Consider the following 7,661-nt stretch of genomic DNA (forward strand, 5'->3'; position numbering starts at 1 on the left):
ATTGTATTTAAATCCTTAACTTTGTGGTAGTTACAACTAAGTGGGCTCCGGCAGGGATTAGGACCAAATTCACACCAATATAAAGTTCAAAACCAAAAATGAAAAGAACATTAATCTTAGTTGTAAAGATAAGGAAAATGGAACCATTATAGACCAAGGGGGATGAATTGATGAAAGTCAAATTTTCATATTTTTTTTAGTAATGTTACACTTACCACTTATTTGTACCATCATTTGTATCATCTCTCTAATAAAGGTAGGGCTCGTAAAACGCATGTGGGTCTCATCTCTATTAGAGAGACGGCACAAATAAGTGGTAAAAGTAGCATTTTTGTATTTTTTTTTTGTCAGAAAATTTACATACTTTAAACAATACAATTATCTAGACAAACGAAATTATCGGATTTGTACAGATATTTAAGTTTCATAGTCTGCTAGTAATGTTAATTTCAATTGATATTCACATTTAAGAAGAAAGTATAAAATGAATGCCCAATCGTTTGGACCCAATATTGCATCATTGGTCCGTGCAGTCGAAACCGTTGAATAAACAGAGTTCGGGGCAATTGGATGGTGAAGTATTAAGGTGATTTCCAATTATTTCATATTTCCAAGGTTGTGATAACGTTTAGGCCTGAAATATAGGCTTGCACCAATGATAGATAACCTGAGTTGAAAGGCCATAATTCAGCCTAGTAATAATTCCTTAAGCAGTTGGCTTTAACCCTAAACCCTAAAAATAGTCTCAAAAATCCAAAAGATGACATATGGACTTTTTATCAAGAAAGACAAGATTGCCCTCATTAAATAGGCAGGGCACACTAAGGCCATCTCCAACCGAAGGGTCCAGAGGGCCAAAAATAGCCTTAAAACCGTCTCCAACCGAGGGCTAGGCCAGAGGGCTCGGGAATCTGGGAGGGCCCCATGAAATTTCAAAGGGCCAAAGGGCTGGCTGGCTATTTTTTTTATAGTTTACCTATTGTTGTCGGTTATAACGGACATCATTAAAGAAGGATTTTTTAATACTGTCGGTTATAACCGACAATAATAGGTATTCATAGGAAAATATTTTTTTTATTTACTATTAGTGTCGGTTATAACCAACACTAATAATTTGAATTTTTTTTTAATATAATGGCTAGCTGAGTCAGCTAGCCGTTGGGTTTTTTTTTTTTTTTTTTAATTTAAACATTTCTTTTCTTCTATAAATATGGTGAAGTTCTTTCAATTCTTCACTTCATTTGCAATATTTCCTTCTTCAATATTTTTCAATATTTCCTTCAATATATTTCTCAATATTTCCTTCAATATTTCCTTCAATATATTTTCCAATATTTCCTTCATCTATAATATTTGTTTCAATTTTTCAATAATTTCCTTCAATATTTCCTTCATTTTTTTCAAAAAAAATGGCCTCATCTGCAATGAAATGTAGGGCTTGGACCCGAAAAGAAGATGAAGCTCTTTACAAGGCTTATAGATGGGTCTCAGAAGATAGTGTGAGGGGGATTTCTCAAACAAGTGAAGGTGTTTAGACTCGTGTGTCCAAAAAATACTTAGAGTTCTACGAAGGCACCATTCCACTTAGGGGTGGGTTCGGTACGGTTACCGTACCAAAACCCTTGTACCAATTACCGTACCAAACTTTCGGTTTGGTAAAATCTATTACCATTACCGTACCAAACTTTCGGTATACCGAAGTTCGGTATTGCCAAAAGTTTGGTTGGCATGGTATGGCAATGGTAATTGCCATTTTGTTTTGGGACAAAATATGTTTTTGTTTTTTTAACCCAATTCAAGGGCAAAACTTTTTTTTTTGTACCTTTATCTCATACATTATAGATTAAATTCATTTATTATTCATCATTCACAATTCACACACATAATAATTCAAATGAAGCATCAAGATTCATCATGAAAATTAAGCTTACAATCCAAATAGAAGTTACGAACCAAAACAAATAGAAGTTAACAATCCAAATAGAAATTAAAGTTTCAAATCAAATGAAAATTGGAAGTAAACTTCAAGAAGGAGAATTCATTGATCAGTTATTCAAGCTTGAGATGTCGAAGCTTTTGGAGGAGGCATTGAACTTGTAGAAGATTGAGTTTGTATCAAGCTTACATTACAAACAAAGAAAACATATTAATTAGTAGCAAGAAGAATTAAAGTTGAAAACCATTTAATAACAAATTTACTAAAAAAATTAAAGCATATTTTTCTTGTTTTCTCTTCTTCTATTTCCTTGTAAAATTGAAGCATATCTTCCGTTGGTCCTTGTAGAAGTTTACTTCACTTGCCCTCAGCCAACCACTAGTACACACTAGTGCCTCAATTATTTTAGGAGTCAAGAATACCCTAAAAGGGTTCACAACCCTCCTCCCTAGACTAAATGCATTTTCACTAGCAACAGTAGAAGTGGGGGTTACAAAGATATTTTGGCTATTTGTGAAAGAATTAGGAACTCTTTTGTGTTTGATTTCCACAATTTTAAGAGATCAAAGTCACCAACAACAATGCTAATATAAGTAGGGTTTTATTTTCAAATTATTGGAATATTATAAATATGTGTTATATAATTATGTATTATATAAATTATAAATTATAAATTATATTGTATTTTCGGTATGGTACGGTAATACCGTGGTAATGATATCCATTACCAATACCGTACCATGAAATTTCGGTACGGTACAATACCGTACCATTACCGATTGGTACAAAAAATTTGGCACAAAATCGGTATGGCACGGTTGGCAATTCGGTTGGCATGGCAATTTGGCAAAAAAATCCACCCCTAATTCCACTGAATACCCGAAACCACGAAAGTTGTTCTTCAAGATGGAAGAAACATCTTCATCCAAGTTTGAATAAATGGCATCAAGCACTATTAGTAGCCGCAAGTAGACATGAAAGTGGCGCCAATTACTATGACGAAGTTAGTGTTTTCACAGTTTATTTTAAATGTTTAATTATATTACATTTAATTTTTGTAATTATATGTCATTATATTACATTTAATTTCATGAATTAATTTCCTAAAATTTTTGTAATTATATTTTCTAGGTACACCAAGCGGAGGAATTGTATATGGAGGATAGCTCAAAACCCTTTCAGTTTCACGGTTATTGGGAAATTTGTAAAGGGTGGGTGTTATTTGAAGATCCACCTCAACATAGAGTGGATCCTTTGGGAGCTACATCCCTATCTGTAGATATGAATGAAGATGGATCTCCTACCATTCAACAAACAAGGGTAGAAAATCCGACTCTGTCCGAAAGTTCTTTATCTAGGGCTATGGGACGAAACAAGGCTCGAAGGTTGAGGGAAAAGGGCAAGGCAAATGTTGATTACGCCGCTCAACATGAAGTGGCGGCCTCATTGCTATTATTGGCAAAGCAAAAAGCCCTTGAGGTGGAAGAAAGGAAGTGTAGGCATGAAGAACGGGCCAAGCAAATACAAGAAGGGATGGATGATAAGAATATGGAAAGGAACACTTCGAATTACACTCCAATGAGTAAGGCCTATTTTGATAGGGAAAAAAAAAATTATGAGCCGATGGTAGTTGTTTGTGATAGACTATACTCCTATGATGGCGAATTATGAAGATAATAATGATTATGGATATTAAATTTAAGTTGTTGTAGTTTTTAAATATAAGTTGTAGTTTTTAAATTTTAGTTATTGTTGTTTTTAAATTTAAATAATAAATTATGTTTAGCCCTTTGGCCCTCGGTTGGAGACGGTTTTTTGTGAGAGGGTTAAAACGAGCCCTCTGGCCCTCTGGCCCTCGGTTGGAGACGGAGGCAAATATGGCCCTATACTGTTCATTAAAATATTAATATCTTGGAGAATCATGGAGGGCCAAAGGGCTAAAATGAGCCATCTGGCCAGCCATCGGTTGGAGATGGCCTAATATTCCCACATGCAACTCAACATCCCTGGAGGTTCAAGCAGATGACTATGATTGCTCTCAGCTTCCCTGCTCGTGGCATGGAAAAGTCAAATGCATTAAAGATATGATTAATCACCAAATCCTATCTCTAGTACATTCCCAATGGAGATCAACTCCATCAAGTAAGAAATTTTTATCACAATCAATGATGGATGTTTCCATCATCATCCTAAGATATTGTTTCCTAGTTAATCTCTTGAGAATATTATTTATTCATTCATCCAACAGATGACACATCTTGTCCAATTGGATGGTGCCATGTGTAGGGCAAAACCTAACCCTATGACCGACCACCTCCTTTAAATACCTCATCTCCACCATTCATTGGTAAGCTTCTTGGCATGCATACAAGCCCTAAACACTCACTCTTTTCAGAGATATTGACATAGGCATCAGAGATGTATTGACCAAACCCCCTACCTCGTGGGCATTTGAGGCTTTGGTTTTTGATCAAATGTACTAATTATTTTGTAGGTACAAATTTGTCAAGACTGAAGACGGCGAATTTTTGCTACCAAGAAGTTGTGCTTTCATTAAAAGCTTGATTCAAATGCTTGAAGAATGCTCTTGCATTCACCTTTTGAATTTTTCTGTTATATATGTAAAATTTCCCACACGTTCATATTCGTAATTTTTTTTATTTTTTTATATATTACTTAAATAACCTTGGGGAAGAAATATAATGGCGGGAAATTCTAAAACCACAACGAAAGGAATGCCTTTTGTTCAAGGATTGGGACCAGAGGATGGAAACCAAGACGTGGCCCCACGTCGACGATCCTCGAGGCTTTACTCGACTACAAGCAAGGAAGAAAATATCGGTAATATCGGAAATATCGGTAGTCCGAAAACACGGAAATATTGATGGAAATATCGGGATAATATCGATATCGATAAAAATTACATGGAAACCACGGAAATTGTAAGAAAAACTTGGAAATTTTTATTGAAACTTTGCAGGATGTTTATTTAGTCAATTATCTATTAGTTTATCACAAAAAATTGGAAGGAAATGCATTGCATGATGGATTTAACATTATCAAGTTGATTATATAGCGAGCTGACAAACATTATGAGTGTAGAAAATCTGTAGTAATTAATGAAAGAAGTCTAAACACACCATAATAATTTATATATAATGAATTAGTACAATAATTTACACTTTATACATTGCATTTTTGGTTCTTCTCTGACAGAATTTGGTCTTCACGTGGAGAAGAAGATAAAGTAAGCAGATTTTTTTGTTCTACTCTGACAGAATATTTGGTTTTTCTGAGCAAAGTCACTTCCAATTCTTTCACACAAAACCGTGTGCCACACACACACACCCTCAAAGTTTTTTTCTTTTTCTCTCGGATAACACACACACATAACCATACACACACACACACACACACACATAACCATACACACACACACACACACACATAACCATACACACACACACACACATAACCATACACACACACACACACACACACACACACACACACACACACACACAAAACCATGGTTTCATACAAAACCGTGTGCCAAAACCGTGTGCCACACACACACACACACACACACGCACACGCACACACAATCTCTCGATCCTTCTCCCTCATTCCACACACACACATGCACACACAATCTCTCGATCCTTCTCCCTCATTCCACACACACACACACACACACACCCTCCCTCTCCTTGTTTCTTCTCCAGTTCTCCCCCCCATCTCTTTTCTGCATATCTCCTTCCCAGAGGAGACAGACACACACACACCCCACTTCCCCGTGTTTCCCCCTTCCCCAATCCCTCGAACCTTCTCCCTCATTCCTCCTTGTTTCTTCTCCCCCCATTTCTGCAACTCTCCTTCCCGAAGCACAGCCACACCACACCCACACGAGGCGGATGATCCATCAAACCCGAGCGGGTTTTGGGATCCGGAGAGAAGCGGAGGCAGCGGACACCGGACGATGGACCGGAACTCATCGTAGTCGTCGATGAGGAGGACGACGTTGTCCCAGCCGTCTTGGATTCGTGAGGAAGACGACGTTCCCAAGCTCCTACTTCTCTTCTTCTCGGCATGTAATTTCATTTTTGTACAGAATTCGAATTTTCTGCATGTAATTTCATTTTTGTACTGAATTCGAATTTAGGGATTTAGGAATTAGGGATTCAGTTAATTTGCTTTGAATTCGAATTTGGGGATTTAGGGATTCGGTTAATTTGCTCCGGCGTTCTTCTCCGATTAGCACAGTGCCAAAATATCCCGATAGTTTCGAAAATATCGCGATATTATCGATAATATAGCAATATTTTGACGAAAACCATTTGGATAGTTAAAAAAATATCGGACCCTCAAAAAAACGATAATATCGGCGAAATATAGCCGATATTATCTATTTTTTCTTCCTTGACTACAAGAAGAGCCCCACCGCTGCGGAGCACCACCATCGTGGTCATTGCCCATCAGCCAACGTCAAGGACCACTGTAGTAGCAGCCCAAGTCGAGGCCTAGGAGCAAAGTGGTGCAACAACTACCCGCAGACAAGAAGCCCATAAGCAAGCAGGCCACGATGCCCAAGCTTCCGAGGCCCAGACCAACCAACAGCAGCTGAAGGCCATATGCAGCCTAGCAAGTAGCAGCACAGGCGCTCCAAGCCCACGGGCAGGTGACCCACACATGAGCCCAGCACACAACAACCCAAGGCCAGGTGGGCCAAATCTCCCAACTCAGCTCACGCGCGACCTACTCGTTATGCTGACTGAGCTCTTATTCCAGACCAGTCTAAAGCTGGTCCAACCAACCTAAATTCTGGCCATCGGACCAGTGATTGAACCGAGCATATTTTTGTCCCATTTTTTCCTAGGTTTGCCCATTCTGGGCCTGAGTTTTGCACCTGCAGCTAGGGGTGGTTTTGGTACATTATCGTACCAAAACCTCTGTACCAATTACCATACAAATATTTGATACAGCAAAATCTATTATCATTACCGTACCAAACTTTCGGTATACCAAATATCAGTATACCAAATAGTTTGGTTGGTATGGTATGCCAATGGTAATTGCCACTTTGTTTTAAACCACTTAGTTTGGCCAAAATCTAATATTTTTCTAACCTAATTCAAAGCCCAGAAAATATACACAGTTTGACATATATACTCAATTTAACATAATTCAAGATTTTTTACTATTGTATGTCAAAGTGGTAGAAACTTAATAAATCATAAGACAAGATTTATATAGCATGCTGACTCTCAAATGAACCAGAAACGTAAGACAGCAAACCACAAAAAAGTAAATATGCATAGCTGTGCTCGACAACTGACTTGCTGATTTGAACCCACAATCCAAGGTGGTAATACCCAATGCATATGATGTGCCCTCACTTGGAAGTGCTGTTGTTGGGGACACATTCCAGTTTGAAAGGCTAGGTATGTTTCTGTCTTCTTCTACTTGAAAAAGGTTCTTAAGAATACAAAACCATCTTCATTCCAAAACAATAAAAGGGTTGCAGTTTCACAAATGGATGTAGTTTCACAAATGGATGCAGTTTCACATGAAGCTTAAAAATAAAGGGGAATTTGGATTCCCTACTTGCAGTTGCAGATAGAATACAAACATGCTGAAATTAAAATTGAACTAAATCAATTTAAAACTTTAAAAAGTAAAAATGCATTGATCAATTCTTCAAGCTTTGAGATATAGATGCATTTGG

The sequence above is a fragment of the Malus sylvestris genome, chromosome 16 (assembly GCF_916048215.2).
Source record: "Malus sylvestris chromosome 16, drMalSylv7.2, whole genome shotgun sequence".
Taxonomy (NCBI): domain Eukaryota; kingdom Viridiplantae; phylum Streptophyta; class Magnoliopsida; order Rosales; family Rosaceae; genus Malus; species Malus sylvestris.